Genomic DNA, 19,000 nt, shown 5'->3' with positions numbered 1-19,000 from the left:
CATTTTGGTACAGCAAAAGCTTTTGAGGCTTTTAAGTAACCCATCTCGCCATTTCCGTCACATCTAACGGCACGAACCATCGCGTCTTTATTATACAATGCCATCTACAAAGAATAAATACAATAATCAGACATACTTCTTAAAGAACTTCAACTTCAATTCTTGTATTTGTTAGATTATTTTTTAAAAGTACTGTGAACGGAGTACTTTCAAATTGGAGTAATACTGATCAACTTCTGAGCAAAATACTGCCTTGAAAGAAAGTTACCGAAAACGATGCAGTTTCTGATCATAAGATCTGTTTATGATAATTTAATCGAATTAAAATAAACGCAGTCGCCAAATTTTAGTACAATAAATGATAAAATATTGTTATCTCATTACCGTATTGCGTAAATTACATATAACAAGTCGTGAGAGAACGAGTTCCCCAAATATGCGATAGGTATCGTAATATGCGACACTGTCTAGTATTTGGATCACCATACTATCGCATATTAGGAATTTCGCCATCTTGCACAAAGAAACACGCACTTGCTATCAACGTTCGTTGGAAAATGAACCTCATTATCAATAATTATAGGTAATACCGTCACAAATAACAACAATAAAAGAGTGCAGTAATATCCATTCACATTTAAGCTGAAATATTGACTCAACACCGATGTCGCAAAAACTCCAAACACAAGAAATTTTGTATCAACCTCTATGTACTGTGTCCGGCACAACTATGGCGTCCTACTGACTGTGTCGTCGTCTGGAACGCCGCGCCGGCTCCACCACTACGTGACGAAGCTGCTGGGACAACTCGGCTGGCCAGAGTGGCCGAGCGGTTCTAAGCGCTACAGTCTGGGAACCACGCGACCGCTACGGTCGCAGGTTCGAATCCTGCCTCGGGCATGGATGTGTGTGTTGTACTTAGGTTAGTTAGGTTTAAGTAGTTCTAAGTTCTAGGGGACTGATGATCTCAGATGTTAAGTCCCATAGTGCTCAGAGCCATTTGGGACAACTCGGGCACTGTATCTGTATGTAGTTACCTGTCTGCTAAGAGAAACCTCCTGGGCGAACTCATTCCTGGCACGTTCCTAACTGCCATCTCTGTAACAGCAACAGCAAAACAGAACAAGGACACAGAAATACTACAGCTTTTTTGGGGTACTAAGAACAATTTAACAACTTTTAAACATATCTCTTAATAACTTATTTCAGCAGATCAGAGTGTGTAGCGATTAAAAAAAACAGGAAAAGTTGCCAGTGCTCATGCTAACAAATGCACATTAATTTGTCTAACCATTGCAAGACAGTAGCCTCCTGCCCCTTAAGATAAATGTTCATTTACAATGGGAAGGAGGGCATAAATGATAGGCAACACTCCCACTAATAATTGTACGAGCTGGAAGGAAGACATGAAAAATAAAACGGCTAGGGTCGGCCTGTGTGGCCGAGCGGTTCTAGGCGCTTCAGTTTGGAACCGCGCGACCGCTACGGTCGCAGGTTCGGTCCTGCCTCGGGCAGGGATGTGTATGATGTCCTTAGGTTAGTTAGGTTTAAGTAGTTCTAAGTTCTATGGGACTGATGATCTCAGATGTTAAGTCCCATAGTGCTCAGAGCCAAAACGGCTAGGCTCTAAGCTCAGGACACAACAGTTCGAAAGAAACTAGCTCGTATCGACACACAAAATCACCAAGACTAATACAAAATCCAGCTAATCAAGAAGAGATCACAGTAATTAGACAATTTAACCGCACGGAACGAACCTGTACAATGATAGCAAAAGGACAAAAACTGGTCCGTTAATCAAAAAGAAGGCCAACAATTTAGATCTCAGGAAGGTAAACTTACAGTAAAATCCACTGAGGTGATAGAAGACATGGGGCGGAGCTGTAATTTGTACTCATATGATTTATGTGGAAAGGTTTCCGAAGTGCCTATGGCCCCACGACAGGAATTAACAGACTTTGAACGCGGAACGGTAGATGGAGCTAGATGCATGGCACAATCCATTTCTGAAATAGTTAGGGAACTCAATATTCCGAGATCCGCAGTGTCAAAGCGTGTGGAGAATTCCAAATTTCAGACATTACCTCTCACCTCGGACAACGCAGTCTTAACGGCCGAGAACAGCGGCGCTTGTAGACGAGCAGCTCTGCGAGAAATAACGCAGAAATAAATGTGAGACTTACGGCGAACGTAGGAGCTGAGACAGTGAGGCGAAATTTGGCGTTAATAGGCTAGGGCAGCAGACGGCCGACGCGAGTGTTTTTGCTGACAGCACGAAATCGGTTGCAGCGCCTCTCCTGGACTCGTGACCATATCGGTTGGACCCTAGACGACTAGAAAACCGCTGCCTGGTCAGATGAGTCCCGATTTCAGTTGATGACATGGTTAGAGTGTGGCTCAGACCCAACGAAGGAATGGACCAAGTTGTTAGTAAGGCACTGTGCACGCCGTTGGCGGCTTCTCCTGGACTCGTGACCATATCGGTTGGACCCTAGACTAGAAAACCGTTGCCTGGTCAGATGAGTCCCGATTTCAGTTGATGCCAGGGTTCGAGTGTGGCTCAGACCCAACGAAGGAATGGATCCAAGTTGTCAGTAAGGCCCTGTGCACGCCGTTGGTGGCAGCTGAATGGTGTGGACTGTGTTTACGTGGAATGGATGGGATCCTGTGGTCCAACTGAATCGACAATTCTGGAAAACGTCATGTTCAGCTATTTGCAGACAATTTGCAGCCATTCACTGACTACGTGTTCCCAAAGAACGGTACACCATGTCACCAGGCCACAATTGTTTGCGACTGTTTTCAAGAACGGTAGAGCGAAAGATTTGGCCACCCATATCGAGCGACATGAATCTCATCGAACATTTATTGGACATAACCGAGAGGTCGCTTGGTGCCCAAAATGCTGCCCTAACCACAATTTCGCATTTATGGACGGCTATAGAGGCAGCACGGTTCAGTATTGCTGCAGGGGACTTCCATAGACTTGTTGAGTCCATGCCATGTCGAGAAGCTGCACTGTGCCTGGTAAAAGGAGGTCCGACACGTTATTAGAAGATATCCCACGACTTTTGTCACCTCAACGTCAAGTGCACTCTCAGGGTCTAATCCACATACACTATGTGATCAAAAGCATCCGAACACCTGGCTGAAAATGACTTACATGTTCGTTGCGCCCTCTGTCGGTAATGCTGGAATTCAGTATGGTGTTGGCCCACCCTTAACCTGGATGACAGCTTCCACTCTCGCCGGCATACGCTCAATCAGGTGCGGGAAGGTTTCTTCTGGAATGGCAGCCCATTATCCACGGAGTGCTGCACTGAGATACCAGTGTCTATCGGTGAGGCCTGGCACGAAATCAGTGTACCAAAACATCCCAAAGGTGTGTGCCGGACCGAGACTCGAACTCGGGACCTTTGCCTTTCGCGGGCAATGCTCTACCAACTGAGCTACCCAAGCACGACTCACGCCTCGTCCTCACAACTTTACTTCTGCCAGTACCTCGTCTCCTACCTTCCAAACTTTACAGAAGCTCTCCTGCGAACCTTGCAGAACTAGCCCTCCTGAAAGAAAAGATATTGCGGAGACATGGCTAAGCCACAGCCTAGGAGATGTTTCCAGAATGAGATTTTCACTCTGGTAGAGCACTTGCCCGCGAAAGGCAAAGTTCCCGAGTTCGAGTCTCGGTCCAGCACACAGTTTTAATCTGCCAGGAAGTTTAATATCAGCGCACACTCCGCTGCTCAGTGAAAATCTCATTCTGGAAACAACCCAAAGGTGTTCTATAGGATTCAGGTCAGGACTCTGTGCTGAACAGGGCATTATAGGGCTGTTATGCCGTGCAAAAAAAAAAAAAAAAAAAAAGGCTCTGAGCACTATGGGGCTTAACTTCTGAGGTCATCAGTCCCCTAGAACTTAGAACTACTTAAACCTAACTAACCTAAGAACATCGCACACATCCATGCGCGAAGGAGAATTCGAGCCTGCGACCGTAGTGGTCGCGAGGTTCCAGACTGTAGCGCCTAGAACCGCTCGGCCACCCCATTGTCGTGCAACTACTCCGCCAGAGGCCGTGCATTATGAACAGGTGCTCGAACGTGTTGAAAGATGCAGTCGCAATCCCCGAATTGCTCTTCAACGGTGGGAAGCAAGCATGTGCTTAAAATATCAGTGTAGGCCCGTGCTGTAATAGTGCCATGCAAAACAACAAGGGGAGAAAGCCCCATCACACCATAAAACCACCGCCTCCGAATTTTTCTGTTGGCACTACACTCGCCGACAGATGATGTTCACCGGGCATTCGCCATACCCACACCCTGTCATCGGATCGCTGCATTGTCTACCGTGATTCGTCACTCCATACAATGTTTTTCCATTGTTCAGTCGTCCAATGTTTACGCTCTTTACACCAAGCGAGCCGTCGTTTGCATTTACCGGCGTGATGTGTGACTTACGAGCAGCTCTCGACCAAGAAATCCAAGATTTCTCACCTCCCGCCTAACAGTCATAGTACGTGCAGTGGATCCTGATGCAGTTTGGAATTCCTGCGTGATGGTCTGGACAGATGTCTGCCTATTACACATTACCACCCTCTTCAATTGCCGGCTCGAGTGGCCGTGCGGTTCTAGGCTCTACAGTCTGGAGCCGAGCGACGGCTACGGTCACAGCTTCGAATCCTGCCTCGGGCATGGATGTGTGTGATGTCCTTAGGTTAGTTACGTTTAAATAGTTTTAGGGGACTGATGACCTAAGAAGTTAAGTCCCATAGTGCTCAGAGCCATTTGAACCATTTTTTCTTATCAGTCAACAGACGTGGTTGGCCTGTACGCTTTTTTGCTGTACGTGTCCTTTCACGTTACTACTTCACTATCACATCGGAAACAGTGGACCAAGGGATGTTTAGGAGAGTGGAAATCTCGCGCACAGACGTATGACACAAATGACACCCAATCACCTGACCAAGCTCGAAGTCCGTGTGTTCCGAGGAGCGCCCCATTCTGCTCTCTAACGATGCCTAATGACTACCGAGGTTGCTGATATGGAGTACCACGCAGCAGGTGCCAGCACAATGCACCTAATATGAAAAAAGAAAATGTTTTTGGGGCTGTCCGGATATTTTTGATCACATAGTCTAGAATCTACTCGTACTGAAACTTACTTCACACAACACCGCCTGGCTTGCAGCGGGCACGCCATTATGACACCTGAACTAGTGCAATTTAAGCTGAAACTGATGTACACCTTCTACAGGGTCAATAAAACTATTCTCCCACCAGTTGCAATAACAAGCGACAAACAATCAGTTATCTTTAATGGCAACGATAAGGGAAAGGATTAATTTGCCGCAACACTTAACTTTATATTTCGCATTTATTGCCACACCATTCAGTGTAAACCACAGAACAAGCAAGTGTAACAATGAGAGACTATTTTCACTCGTAATATTTGCTATATAACTTAAGATTTACTTAATAAACAATAGGAAATTAAAATTAGTCCTTTTTAACAAACATTTGTAAGACCATAAACAATAAAGATCAATGGTAATAAAGTCCCATAAACTTGAGCAAGGATCTCCGTTTCAGTCTCTGAATGAAGTGAGTAGGTGACATAGGGGACAATCAGACGTACGTTAAATGTTACACCGTTAAGGACATTACCCATTAAGAATTATAACCACAAATTAAAGAAGATTGATTTAAAGCAATTAACATCAATAGCAAATAATTAAGTCAAGTCTCAGCAAATTTATCAAAACCAAATCTTTCAGTTATATAACAATGTTGGATCGTGGGATACGCCGGATTACCGACATAGAAGGCTAAATTTTACCAAACAGCAACTTCTCCAAACCTAGAACTATCTTAATAGTGTACAATACTTAGGTTATATAGAGCTACTCTAACTCGCCTTTCTTGGGCATAACGGTGAAGTAGGTAGATAATTAACCTCTTATTTCATTCTCCTGGAACACTGAGCGGCAATAGACACTCGGGCAACTCTTACCCCAGCGTGGCTCGGGAAAGAGGATGGGTGTACCAGGAGGAGGAAACGTTTATCCGAACTGGAAAGGGAACTCGTCTAACACGAGCCACTAGGTTGGATGAAGACCAGTCGGCGATTTTTAATCATTAACCAAAGCTTGCTTGCCAGCGGACGAAAATTAGAGGCAAAGGTAGCTTTATTTGTGCTCACAAGAATTGATAACCTCTGCAAATGAGATTCCAGCAGAACTGCCGCCGTAATATCAGTACAGGACTTCGGGACTGAGGAGAGAAAGTCAGCAACGGTCTCTCCCCATTAGGCCTAGCATTTCAGAGAGACCGAGCAACCGACATCAGTGGTGGCCAGGCGGATTACCAAATAGAAACTCTGGCACTACCTTAAATATAATTAAATAGAGCACTTAAATGCCACGGGGACTAAACTCCTTAACACAAGAATATATACACAATAATGACTAAAGTGAAATATGCCTACGTACTAAAACAGAACAGATATTGGCAAACATTAATGTAACCTCACATTTTAAACATTCATAAAATTAATTAGCTCTCTCTCCGCCAGACAGTACAAGGTTATTTAACGTTTTACAATGTGCTTATTCAAACATTGACCTACACCGTCCATGGGAAAACAACGGTTTGCTGAAGGTCCACATGTGGGGCGGCGGTTAGAAAATTTACTGTTGTATAAATGTTTGAATGTTGAAACACTTCACGGCTGATTAACCATATATGGGGCGGCGGGTGGAATTAATTGTTATATAAGTGTTCCTATTATTTATGCTGTTGTTTTGCCGTTCTCAACACTGGCTCTCTAACTACAATATTGGCAACCAGAAAGTGAAGCCTATAATTAGAATTCCTAGTGCCCACTTTATCTGAGAAACACACTTATAGCTGCAGCTTATAGCTGAGATTGTCTGGGATTCATAATCAAAAACGATTTTCTAAAATAGTTGAGTATATTCTGAAAGGCACAGATGAAGAAAAAAAGATGGTTCAAATGGCTCTGAGCACTATGGGACTCAACTGCTGTGGTCATAAGTCCCCTAGAACTTAGAACTACTTAAACGTAACTAACCTAAGGACAGCACACAACACCCAGCCATCACAAGGTAGAGAAAATCCCTGACCCCGCCGGGGAAAAAAAAAAAAAATCCACACAATCTGACTAACAGAGCAGTTCAGAGTCTAATGCGCTGATGCAACTATAACTGTCCAGATTAAATATTTAAATGAATGCTCGCCATAATTTGATGATAATGTTCATCAAACGCCACGCTAAATAATGGTAGAATGTCTGTCCCGCGGCGGCACGTGAAAATACGACATACGCAAACTGAAGATCGAGAATTAAAGTCATCCCAGAATTAACACTTCACTCGAAAATGATTTCACGGTTACGCATATCTCGAGTAACGTAATACGGCATCCGCGGCTGTTTATAGCAATGATACCGACGCGACGCGACTCCCTACACAGATGGTGTGCTATTCAGCGTCTGGAGAGAACTGGGGCCTTGCTTCCTCGCGCAGCGTTCTTATATATAAAACCGCGGTGCGGACGGCTAAGGGAACGCCTGATCAAATCGGCTCCCCTGACTAGCCGCTGGGCTAGTAATGCGCCACATTAAGTTATTGAATAAATCATAGCTTCTTTTGCTGATGGACGATGAAGCTCTCAATTTACATGTGCATTCAGCACACAGGTAAGTAATCATAATAAAAGTTTGACGTGGCTAAGTTAAATATTTTTGGCGAGAGAATTAATTTAATTACACTGCACGCAGTAGACGAGCTCTGAACTTGCCCTTTGGAGATACGCATTCGCTATAGTTTTATAGTTATTCAAATGAAACTTCTCACATCTTTATGGTTATAGCGGATCTCCATTCTACTTAAATATAAACATCCTAGCCTTATTTATTAGCCTACTTAATCTATATTGCTTCCTTAATTTTTAAGACAAAAACCAGAAAATTATGAATTTCAACTAAAATCTTAGTTTGTGAGATCCAAAGTACTGTTTCTATTAAATTATTATGGAAAAGGAATCTAAATATAAATTTTTAAGTCTCTAGCTCTTTTCTGTTGCGCCAATGATTTTTACAGAAAAACGTCCAAATTTCGAAAATAGTTAAAGTTATTGAACTGACATTTAACATATATTAATTTAGTATTACTCCTGACATGCTAGAACCGTTTCAGGTTATTTGCTTGATTTTAAAAGTATTGCACAACATTTATGACGTCAGAGCTAGTTACAGCGGACTGGCTGGCACACAATGGAAAGACTGATGTGAATTTACTACGGCGTGAGTAGGCTGCTTCCCTACACACAGCCAAAACATTTTTCCTTCTTTTGTTTCTTTGGCTCTGAGGACTATGGGACTCAACTTCTGTGGTCATTAGTCCCCTAGAACTTAGAACTAGTTAAACCTAACTAACCTAAGGACATGACACACATCCATGCCCGAGGCAGGATTCGAACCTGCGACCGTCGCGGTCTCGCGGTTCCAGACTGCAGCGCCTAGAACCGCACGGCCACTTCGGCCGGCTTGTTTCTTTACGACGCTCGCCTTAGTATGGCGTACAAGTACACGATCATGCAAGGGGGCAGTAACACACACTCAAGGCAATTACGCGTCACAAACTCAACGCAGAGAAACGTTGCCACACAGTTATTAATAACTCCCACAACACCGGGAGACTGTCCCCGCCAGACGACGGCTGTTGCACTGACTAGATGAAAAATCTTACTTTCAGTGACGGAAGCACCATCCGGAGGTTATTGGCAGACGCAGACGGACATCATAGCATCCCCAATCCATGAACGGAAACCAAACGTTGTCCACAGATTTACGGCCTCTTGTGTCCTCACGCTCCGGGTTTTTGGGCCCATCCAGACTTAGCATAGAGGGACCGAGCGTCCCGCTGCAGAACGGTCGTCCAGGGCCGAACACGTCTCAGCTGCCTCGTCCGCCCTCGGCACGGCAGACAGCGCCTCCTGCCACCGGGCAGAGGCTCTGCAACGCCCTCTACGAAAGTGCGGAAACTCCACACAGGACTAAACCAAGGGAAAAACAGGCTCCGTGGCAAACGACACGGTTCAAAACACCGACAGACATAATAATGTTTCCAGTGATCGTACCTTCCGCAACACTGTTCTTGTGTAATGCTGTTCAGAAGCACACACCACTGTTAATATCTGCTCGTGTGCCGTCAGTACGAGCTTCCTTGAAGTGAAGACGGCAGTGCCGTCCGCTCACCGGGAACAAGAGCCGAAGATTTGTGTTGCTAACAAGGGAACCTCCCCATCGCACCCCCCTCAGATTTAGTTATAAGCTGGCACAGTGGATAGGCCTTGAGAAACTGATCACAGATCAATCGAGAAAACAGGAAGAAGTTGTGTGGAACTATGAAAAAATAAGCAAAATATACAAACTGAGTTGTCCATGCGCAAGATAAGCAACATCAAGTATACTCTTGGCTTAGTAGCGCCGTGGTCCCGTGGTTAGCGTGAGCAGCTGCTGAACGAAAGGTCCTTGGTTCAAATCTTCCCTCGAGTGAGAAGTTTAATTTTTTATTTTGAGACAATTATCAAAGTTCAGGTACTCACACATAATCAAATTCGCTCTCCAAAATTCCAGTTCATGTTCAGATTTGCTTGGACGTATGCAGGATTTGACGGTCTACACGCGGAAGAATTTGAAAACGTTAAAAACATATGTTTTGACAGAGCACAGGGAAAACTGTGCGATTGTGAAACTGTTGCATTTATTTGTTGCAGTTTATGTGACAAACTCTTATATTTTCATCACTTTTTTGGGAGTGATTATCACATCCATAAGAAAACCTAAATCGGGCAAGGTAGAAGAATCTTTTCACCCATTCGCCAAGTGTACAAGTTAGGTGGGTCGACAACATAGTCCTATCATGTGACGCACATGCCGTCACCAGTGTCGTATAGAATATACCAGAGGTGTTTTGCTGTGGAGGAACTGGTTGACCTATGACCTTGCGATCAAATGTTTTCGGTTCCCATTGGAGACGCACGTCCTTTCGTCTACTAATCGCACGGTTTTGCGGTGCGGTCGCAAAATACGGGCACTAAACTTATTACAGTGAACAGAGACGTCAATGAACGAACGGACAGATCATAACTTTGCGAAAATAAAGAAGGCAAAATTTTCACTCATGGGAAGACTTGAAGCGAGGACCTTTCGTTCCGCAGCTGCTCTCGCTAACCACGAGTCCACGGCGTAACTGAGCCCACATCGTACTTAATGTTGCATATCTTGCGCATGGACTACTCAGTTTGTATATTTTGCTTATTTTTTTCATAGTTCCACACAACTTCTTCCTGTTTTCTCGATTGAGCTGTGTTCAGTTTTTCAAGGCCTATCCACTGTGCCAACTTATAACTAAATCTGAGGGGGGTGCGATGGGGAGGTTCCCTTGTAAGAAGTCACCGCAGCTTAGGGTCAGACTCCACTACGCTGCCCCTGACTCCTGGCCTTGCGATGGCCTCTGCCTATACAGATGACTCCCGCCGGACTTGCTCGCTTGTTGTGCTTCAGCGCTGTCTGCGGACACTGCCGTCTCCCGCTGAGGCTTCTCGCAGATCCAGCGTGGCGGCACTGGCCATCGATTGCCGCACTGGAGTCGACTTCCGGGCTACAAGCCGTCTGGCTGACTCTGGGCACGCCCCTCGTAGCGGGTATGAACGCAGCGTGCCGTAATTCACGGCATAACTGCTATATTTCACATCCTGACATAAAAGACAGAGTAAGTTAAAATAATACACAAACACGGTAGGTAGCAGTGAAGAAAATTTGTATAACCAAAAGGTGTATCCTCTTAAATTGGTAGAAGTAATCGTGTTATTTTATGAGTCGGAAGATTTGGAATACACTTGGACCTACAAAAGCCCCTCAAAAATTTTCTACAAAGTTAAATTTTCTGATTTACGTATTTCGCTGGCGAACAGGTTATTTCAGTTTTTTTTTTTTTTTATTTATTTATTTATTTATTTTTTTTTTTTTTTTTTTTTTTTTTTTTTTTTTTTGGGAACAGAAAAATCAAGACTGTATTCGGGAATTGATTCCATTTATATGGTTCAAATGGCTCTGAGCACTATGGGACTTAACTTCAGAGGTCATCAGTCCCCTAGAACTTAGAACTACTTAAACCTAACTAACCTAAGGACATCACACACATCCATGCCCGAGGCAGGATTAGAACCTGCGACCGTAGCGGTCGCGCAGTTCCAGACTGTAGCTCCTAGAACCGCTCGGCCACTTCGGCCGGCGATTGCATTTATGGTTTCGAACGTTCTGATATAAGAAATTTTTGAATTTTGGTATTTTAAATCATAGCTGTACTTCAGGAATGGACCACGTAGAAAGCTGATAGGAATGGAAAATAACAGCCAATGAGTTGTTGAATTAAAGCTTTTACGTGGTTCCGACAAATATAAATATGTCTTCTTCAGGAGGTAGTGGACTCGTAAAATGACATACTTAAAAAGAAAAAAAAACCTATGCTGGAGCCAAGGGGCTCTTGTCTAGTACAATGTGCATGTCAACTACCAACGTCAACGTTAAAATGCATAATTGAAGATACTGTCCCGATACTGTACGGATTCGTCGTAAAACTTTTAAAAATAAAACACAAGTGCCAGTGCACTCAGCTGACACAAGTTTTACGACAAAGCCATACTAAATTTTTGGTGGATACAATGACACTTGTGTTTTATTTTTAAAAGTTGTACGACAAATCCCTACAGGATTGGGCCAACACCTTCAGCTATGCATTTTTACTGTTGATATTTGTGGTTGACAGGCAGACTGTACTAGACAAGAGCATATTTATTTATTTATTTATGCATTTATTTTACCTGGCAAGATTAGGGCCTTCAGGCCCTCTCTTACACCTAACCAGGCATACTCAGATTCAACAAATTTCAGTGTCTACAGAAAATTAGGACATATAACATGTTATACAGTATTAATGTTAAAGAAAAAAAAATAGAGATTATAAAAGTAGTACAATGATAATTATAACAATCAAAAAATAATTATAACAATCAAGAATAATAAAAATAATAATAATAATGATGATAATAATAATAATAATGACTATGTATATGAAAGTAAACATATTTTTCTTATATGAATGTCAGTTCTATTGGTAGTTGGGAATTTTCTCATTATATTCTTGCAGGTTGTAAGTTATTCTCATCAAGCAGAGACATAAGGCGATGGAATGGGGTGAAAGAGATATAGAAGAGGTAGATAGGTTAGAGGAAGAGAAATAGAATGGTAAAATTCGAAGCTATGATGGAGAGGAGAAAGAAAAAGATGAGGGGGGGCACAACAGTGGTGGCTATACCGTCCCTAATATGTAAGTCTTAAGTTCCCTCTTGAATGTTGAGTGGTTTTGGATAAGACGCAGATCACAGGGGAGCGCGTTCCATAGTCGTATGGCTGAGATGGAGAATGACACGGAGAAAGATTTTGTGTTATGTAAAGGTACAGCCAAGATGCTAGACGTATCCGATCTGGTATTGCGGTTGTGGAATGATGATAGGTGTTTAATGTGAGAACGGCTTCAACAACCGTTTCTCTCAGTATATGGTTCTGTGAGATCATTCCCTTCTGAATAAGACAATTTTATATTTGTCGAAACCAGAGTGAAGTGTTAATAAACATTTAATTCTGCAAGTATTTGGCTGTTATTTTTCAATCCTAACAAAATATTTTTGAATACCGAAAACTTTTCAGTTACAGAAACTTTACGGGAAACTAGAGAATGAGGACTCTGAAATAATGTACAACACTCTTTAAACGGATAGTTGCTTGTGGGTTCGAATTCTGAAAAAGATATGGTTTTAGTTAACATCAATTTTGAAGAAATTGATTCTACATGGGCTATTTTCAGTACTATTATTATTAGACAGTGAATTACGTACTGAATATTAAAATTTGGAAAAATTTAGTTAATGTAAGGAAAATGAAATAGCCGTATGCCATAATTAGGCAGGAAACTCCGAGACTCCATCTTCAGTAGGTCGGACACCACTTCGGCGAATTGGGCTCGTCGATAATGACAAGGAAAACGCAACACCCAGTACAATAGGAAAAAATCTCCAGCTAGATCGGGAATCGAATCCGAGACCCCATAAGATAGAAGCAGCCAAGCTCTAGACCCTTAGCTGCGAACTGTATAAGAATTTGGAGCTTTCATATACGCAAGGTACATGTGTTACGTATGGAGTGGTACACAGTACAAAATTAGCTGTTTAAGAATTATAGCAAGTACATCAATTACACACTGCTAGTTTCATGGTGTTACGATGAAATACAAAATTACTGAGTTACAGAAAAGTCAGAAAATAAGCTTTGTAAAGGAGCAACTTTTACCAGAGTGTTTATAATTGCAATCCACGTGGATAATATGAGGTGTATCAGAATGAGCCGGCTTTGTACTGGACGCTAGGGTCGACACACTCGTGATCAATAGGGCCACGATAACGCCTGTCGTTTACGGTTAAGCGCGGTGCAAATATCTGCTGCATGTCTGTGCGTTAATTGGCAGCGCGCCAACCCCACACAAAACAGTGCGGCAGTTCGACGTCGGATGATGAGATGTTTGCTGACGGCGAATGCCCACAGCCAATTATGCTGCATGCAGCCATGTGGGCGGTGTACTGTCTCTTCGAATGCCACCGTAATTCACTCCCCCTTTCGGACGTGTCAGTACAGTGACCTCTACGGTACCTATCAGGGATGTAACCTCCTGGGATACAAGTATCGAAAATTTACATACTAACTGTTCATTTCATTTGGCACATTCATACGGGCGTAAGGAAAAATATTGATGAAATATGGTCTTACATTTCCCCAAATTCTTTAATTTGGTAAGCGACGTTGTGGCTCTGCTGCGCAATTCTGACACTTTATCTCACTCCACAAAATTTATTTAACTTGTTTTGAACTACAGTTTCTTCTTCTTTCGTTTCACCCTCTTTGGGGTACGCTGGATCAATCATTTCTTTGTGCGTTGTTCTTTTCTTAGGGCCCAGTATTTCTTCATTCTTTCTGATCTTCTTCTCCTCTCTTCTTCCGAGATGAAGGATTTGGACTTTTGTGTGGATTTGTCTTGGAACCTTATGTTTTCATCTTTAGTAATTAATTTAGCAGTTCGATCAATAAGTGAATTTTCTGAAATATTTAATTCCACTAGGTCTTTCTCAGTTTCTTTAAACCAGTTGGGCTTCGTTTTTCGGTTACGGAAGAAGTCAAAGATTTGTTTAGTTAATCTGTTGGAATTCATTCTGAGAAGATGACAATAAAAATTATTCTCCTTTTTCGCATAGAATCTGAAAGTTTTTCAATTTTCTTGTAGAGAGTTTCATTTTTAATGTATATAATCTTATTGTCTTGAAATTTTGGCAAAATGATTTTTCTTAAAATTTTTCTTTCCTTTATCTCAAGTTTCTCCATTTGGCTTTTGAAATTCATGTTAAGTGTTTCTGCTGCATACAGTGCTTCTGGCTTAATCACTGTCTTGTAATGTGTAATTTTGGACCCCCATGAAAGGGATTTTTTGTTGTATGTATTTTTTGTTAGTTGGAAAGCCAATTCAAGTTTATTTTTTCTGGATTCCATTGCTTTGCTTTCCCCAGCATTCCAAGTAATCCATTCTCCGAGATATTTGAATTCTTTTACTATTTCAATCTTCTGTTCTTGAACTTTGAGGTATTTACATGAGTGCTTGATGTTTGTCAATATCTTAATTTTTTCAGAGGAGATGTGAAGACCAATTTTAGCTGCTTGTTTCTTTAGTTCAAGGATTTGCTCCCGTGCTTCTTTCATTGTTTCAGCAAACAGGGCCATATCATCTGCAAAAGCAATGCAATTTACTTTAAGGTTCTTCTTTTTGCAACCCAGTCTTATACCACTCTTAATATTTGTGTTCCATTCTCTGACTACTTTCTCAAGAGCACAATTGAACAGCAGCGGTGAGAGCCCATCGCCCTGTCGCACTCCCGTTTTTATTTCAAAGGGTTCCGATAGTTGGCCCATAAATTTAACTTTCGAAAATGTATTCGTAAGGGTCGCTTTTATAATATTAGTTGTTTTCTTATCCAAACCCATTTCTTCTAGGACTGATAACAGAGATTCTCTATCAATCGAATCATATGCTTTTTTGAAATCAATGAAGGAGATTACGTATGTCTTTGCCCTTGGTTTTTGGTAAGCCATGATGTTTCTGAGGTTTAGTATTTGTTCCGAACATGATTTACCCTTTCTAAAACCTCCCTGGTATTCCCCGATTTGCGGATCCAATTGCGGCTCTGCCCTGTTCAAAAGGACTTTAGAAAGAATCTTGTACGTTATATCCAGCAGTGATATTCCTCTGTAATTGTTGGGGTCTGTCTTCAAACCTTTCTTGTGGATAGGGTGGATGAGAGCTGTTCTCCGTTCTGCAGGGATCTCTTCTTCTTTCCAGATTTGATCGAAAACACACTTTAGGGATGTAACTGCATTTTTGTCAGCCTTTTTCCATAGTTCGGCCACTATTTGATTTTCTCCGGACGCCTTGTTGTTTTTAAGTTCTGAGATGACCTTCTGTAGTTCTTCAGTCGTCGGTGGTTCTGAATCCGGCTTCTCACGGTTGTGAACTACAGTTTATTTCAATAATATTCATCCTATTTCACAATTCTACGAGTACTATTTGGAAAGCAAGGAACGATCGGTCGCGAAATGTAAACCACAGTAAAAATCGAAACAGTTTTATTTTCAACAGTTAGCTGAACGTTGCAGCTACTTTTCTACATAGAAGCCGATCCTACTTACACATCTGTCATAGCGTTGTACCAACTTTCCAACACACTCGTTATAGAAGGTGACCACATGTGCTTTCCGACAATCTTCTACGCTCGACTACACCTCGTTGTCTGTGCCAAAATGTTGTCTTCAGAGCCTGCGGTTCATTTGAGCAGAGATGAAAATCAGAGGGAGCCAAGTCGGGGCTGTATGGGAGGTGATTAAACCTTTACCACCTAAAACACAGCGGGAGCGTATTCATTGCCTCTGCAGTGTGCGACCGAGAACTGTCACGAAGAAGGAAATGCATGACACGATGTTTAGGTTTGCATGAAATCAGGTAAAATCTCGTGCCACACTTGTCGGGATAGACTATTTTCTAGGCATCTAATTTGAAGCGAGACTCGTCCGACCAGGCAACATGTTTCCAGTCATCAAAAGTCCAACGTCGGTGTTGGCGCCCCCGAGTGAAACGTAAAGCTTTGTGTCACGCAGTCATAAAGGATACACGAGCGGGCCCTCGGTTCCAAAAGCCTATATCGATGATGTTTCGTTGAATGGTTCGCACGCTGACACATGTGAAACGTAAAGCTTTGTGTCACGCAGTCATAAAGGGTACACGAGCGGGCCCTCGGTTCCAAAAGCCCATATCGATGATGTTTCGTTGAATGGTTCGCACGCTGACACATGTGAAACGTAAAGCTCTGTGTCACGCAGTCATAAAGGGTACACGAGCGGGCCCTCGGTTCCAAAAGCCCATATCGATGATGTTTCGTTGAATGGTTCGCACGCTGACACATGTGAAACGTAAAGCTTTGTGTCACGCAGTCATAAAGGGTACACGAGCGGGCCCTCGGTTCCAAAAGCCCATATCGATGATGCTTCGTTGAATGGTTCGCATGCTGACACATGTGAAACGTAAAGCTTTGTGTCACGCAGTCATAAAGGGTACACGAGCGGGCCCTCGGTTCCAAAAGGCCATATCGATGATGTTTCGTTGAATGGTTCGCACGCTGACACATGTGAAACGTAAAGCTCTGTGTCACGCAGTCATAAAGGGTACACGAGCGGGCCCTCGGTTCCAAAAGGCCATATCGATGATGTTTCGTTGAATGGTTCGCACGCTGACACATGTGAAACGTAAAGCTTTGTGTCACGCAGTCATAAAGGGTACACGAGCGGGCCCTCGGTTCCAAAAGCCCACATCGATGATGTTTCGTTGAATGGTTCGCACGCTGACACATGTGAAACGTAAAGCTTTGTGTCACGCAGTCATAAAGGGTACACGAGCGGGTCCTCGGTTCCAAAAGCCCATATCGATGACGTTTCGTTGAATGGTTCGCACGCTGACACATGTTGATGACCCAAAATTGAAATCGGCAGTAATTCGCGGAAAGGTTGCACCTCTGTCACGTTGAACGATTCTCTTCAGTCGTCGTTGGTCCCGTTCTTGCAAAATGTTTTTCCAGCCGCAGCGAGGTCGGAGTTTTGATGTTTTAGCTGATTCCTGTATTCACTGTACGCTCGTGAAGTGGTCGTACGGGAAAATCCCAATCTATCGCTACCTCGAAGATGCTGTGTTCCATCGCCCGTGTAGTGACTATAGCACCACGTCCAAACTCACTTAAATTTTGATAACCTGCCATTGTAGCAGCAGTAACCGATCTGACAACTGCGCCGGAGTCTTGTCGCCTTATCTAGACGTTCCCGACAGCAGTGCCGTATTTTGCCTGTTTCATATATCTGTACTTGAATACGCATACCTATACCTGTTTCTTTGGTGCTTCAGCGTAGACGGAATGCTATTTAGCACTTCAGACCAATGTGTCAGTGTCAGTACTATCAGCTCCCAGAGCTTTGCACAAAGTTAAACTCAAATGTTGCAAAGTAGCGTCAGTACTGCATCTTGAAAATCTCTTTTTCTTGGTACGTGACATTGGAGTTCTCATACGTTACATCACGAGCGTGTGAATGATGTGAAAGCAAGGGTGCGAAGGGTGACTAATGTAACGCGAGTTACTAATGGGAGGAATGAAGATTACGGTCTACTGTCCCGCTGATGACGAAATCATTGGAGTCAGAACACTAAAAGGTTGGATAAGAAAGGTAAGAGACCGTATCTTTTTCGTCCCAAATTTGCAGTAAGCGAGATAAGGAAACCGCGGACAATCTAAATCTGAGTGGCTAGCCGGGAATTCCAATCACCGTCTTCGAGAAAACGAATTCAAGGGCAAATGTTTTGCCACCAAACCATAATTTCTAATAGGTGTGTGAACTATACAGGGTGAACCAGAACTCAATTAACAAACTTTCAAAATGGGTTCAAATGGCTCTGAGCACTATGGGACATAACAGCTGTGGTCATCAGTCCCCTAGAACTTAGAACTACTTAAACCTAACCTACCTAAGGACATCACACACTTCCATGCCCGAGGCAGGATTCGAACCTGCGACCGTAGCGGTCGCGCGGTTCCGGACTGCGCGCCTAGAACCGCGAGACCACCGCGGCCGGCAACAAACTTTCAGAGGTGATAGTATGGACCAGAACAAGAACACAAATCTTGTAAATATGGACTCTAAAATATGTACGTTGAGAGTTATGAGCACTTCTTTATCTATGCTACTGTGAAACACTTCTCTTAAAGTGAACAAGTGCTCATAGTTCCCATAGTACACATATTCGAGACTATGATGATTAGAAACTTTTTCTTGTTTTCATCCACACTAGCCCCTCCGAAAATGTGGAAAGTAGGGAGCTTCCAGTAGAAGAGATTTGTTTCACTGCATCGAAGATGAAGAAGTGCTCAAAGCTCTTTAGATATGCATTTTAGAGCCCTTGTTTACTAGACTTTTTTTCTTGTTTTGCTACATAAACCGTTTCAGAGGAGTAAGAAGAAACGGAAACACCCACGATTATTTTACGCCAAGTGTTTCATATTGAGAAGTGGAACAGGAACTGGGTTCAATAAGCTCAGAGTGGCCTTTTAAAATATTTTTATCACCCAAGCAGTTAAATAAAAATGCAGAACACTGTGAAACAAGCATTCCAGTCAAATTCTTGCCACCACAATTAGTGTTTATGTACACAGTACACAAATTAATCTTATGATGTTCTCAAGTCAACTGTATTGTCCGCCACAATACAATCAGCGCCAACAGTCGC

The 19,000-nt window shown here is 42.9% G+C and overlaps 1 protein-coding gene and 1 non-coding gene across 2 annotated transcripts in view; one reads left to right on the top strand and one right to left on the bottom strand.

Moving 5' to 3' along the window:
• The window catches only part of LOC124803139 (neuropeptide FF receptor 2-like), a 482,022-nt gene that overhangs the window by 331,410 nt on the left and 131,612 nt on the right, over positions 1–19,000 (top strand). The gene's annotated exons all lie outside the window — the stretch shown is intronic.
• Trnas-cga lies at positions 3,387–3,460 on the bottom strand. Its single transcript has one exon. It is a non-coding gene; the product is annotated as a tRNA-Ser (tRNA).

The sequence above is a fragment of the Schistocerca piceifrons genome, chromosome 6, assembly GCF_021461385.2.
Source record: "Schistocerca piceifrons isolate TAMUIC-IGC-003096 chromosome 6, iqSchPice1.1, whole genome shotgun sequence".
NCBI lineage: Eukaryota > Metazoa > Arthropoda > Insecta > Orthoptera > Acrididae > Schistocerca > Schistocerca piceifrons.
This window is presented reverse-complemented; position numbering and strand designations above follow the sequence as displayed.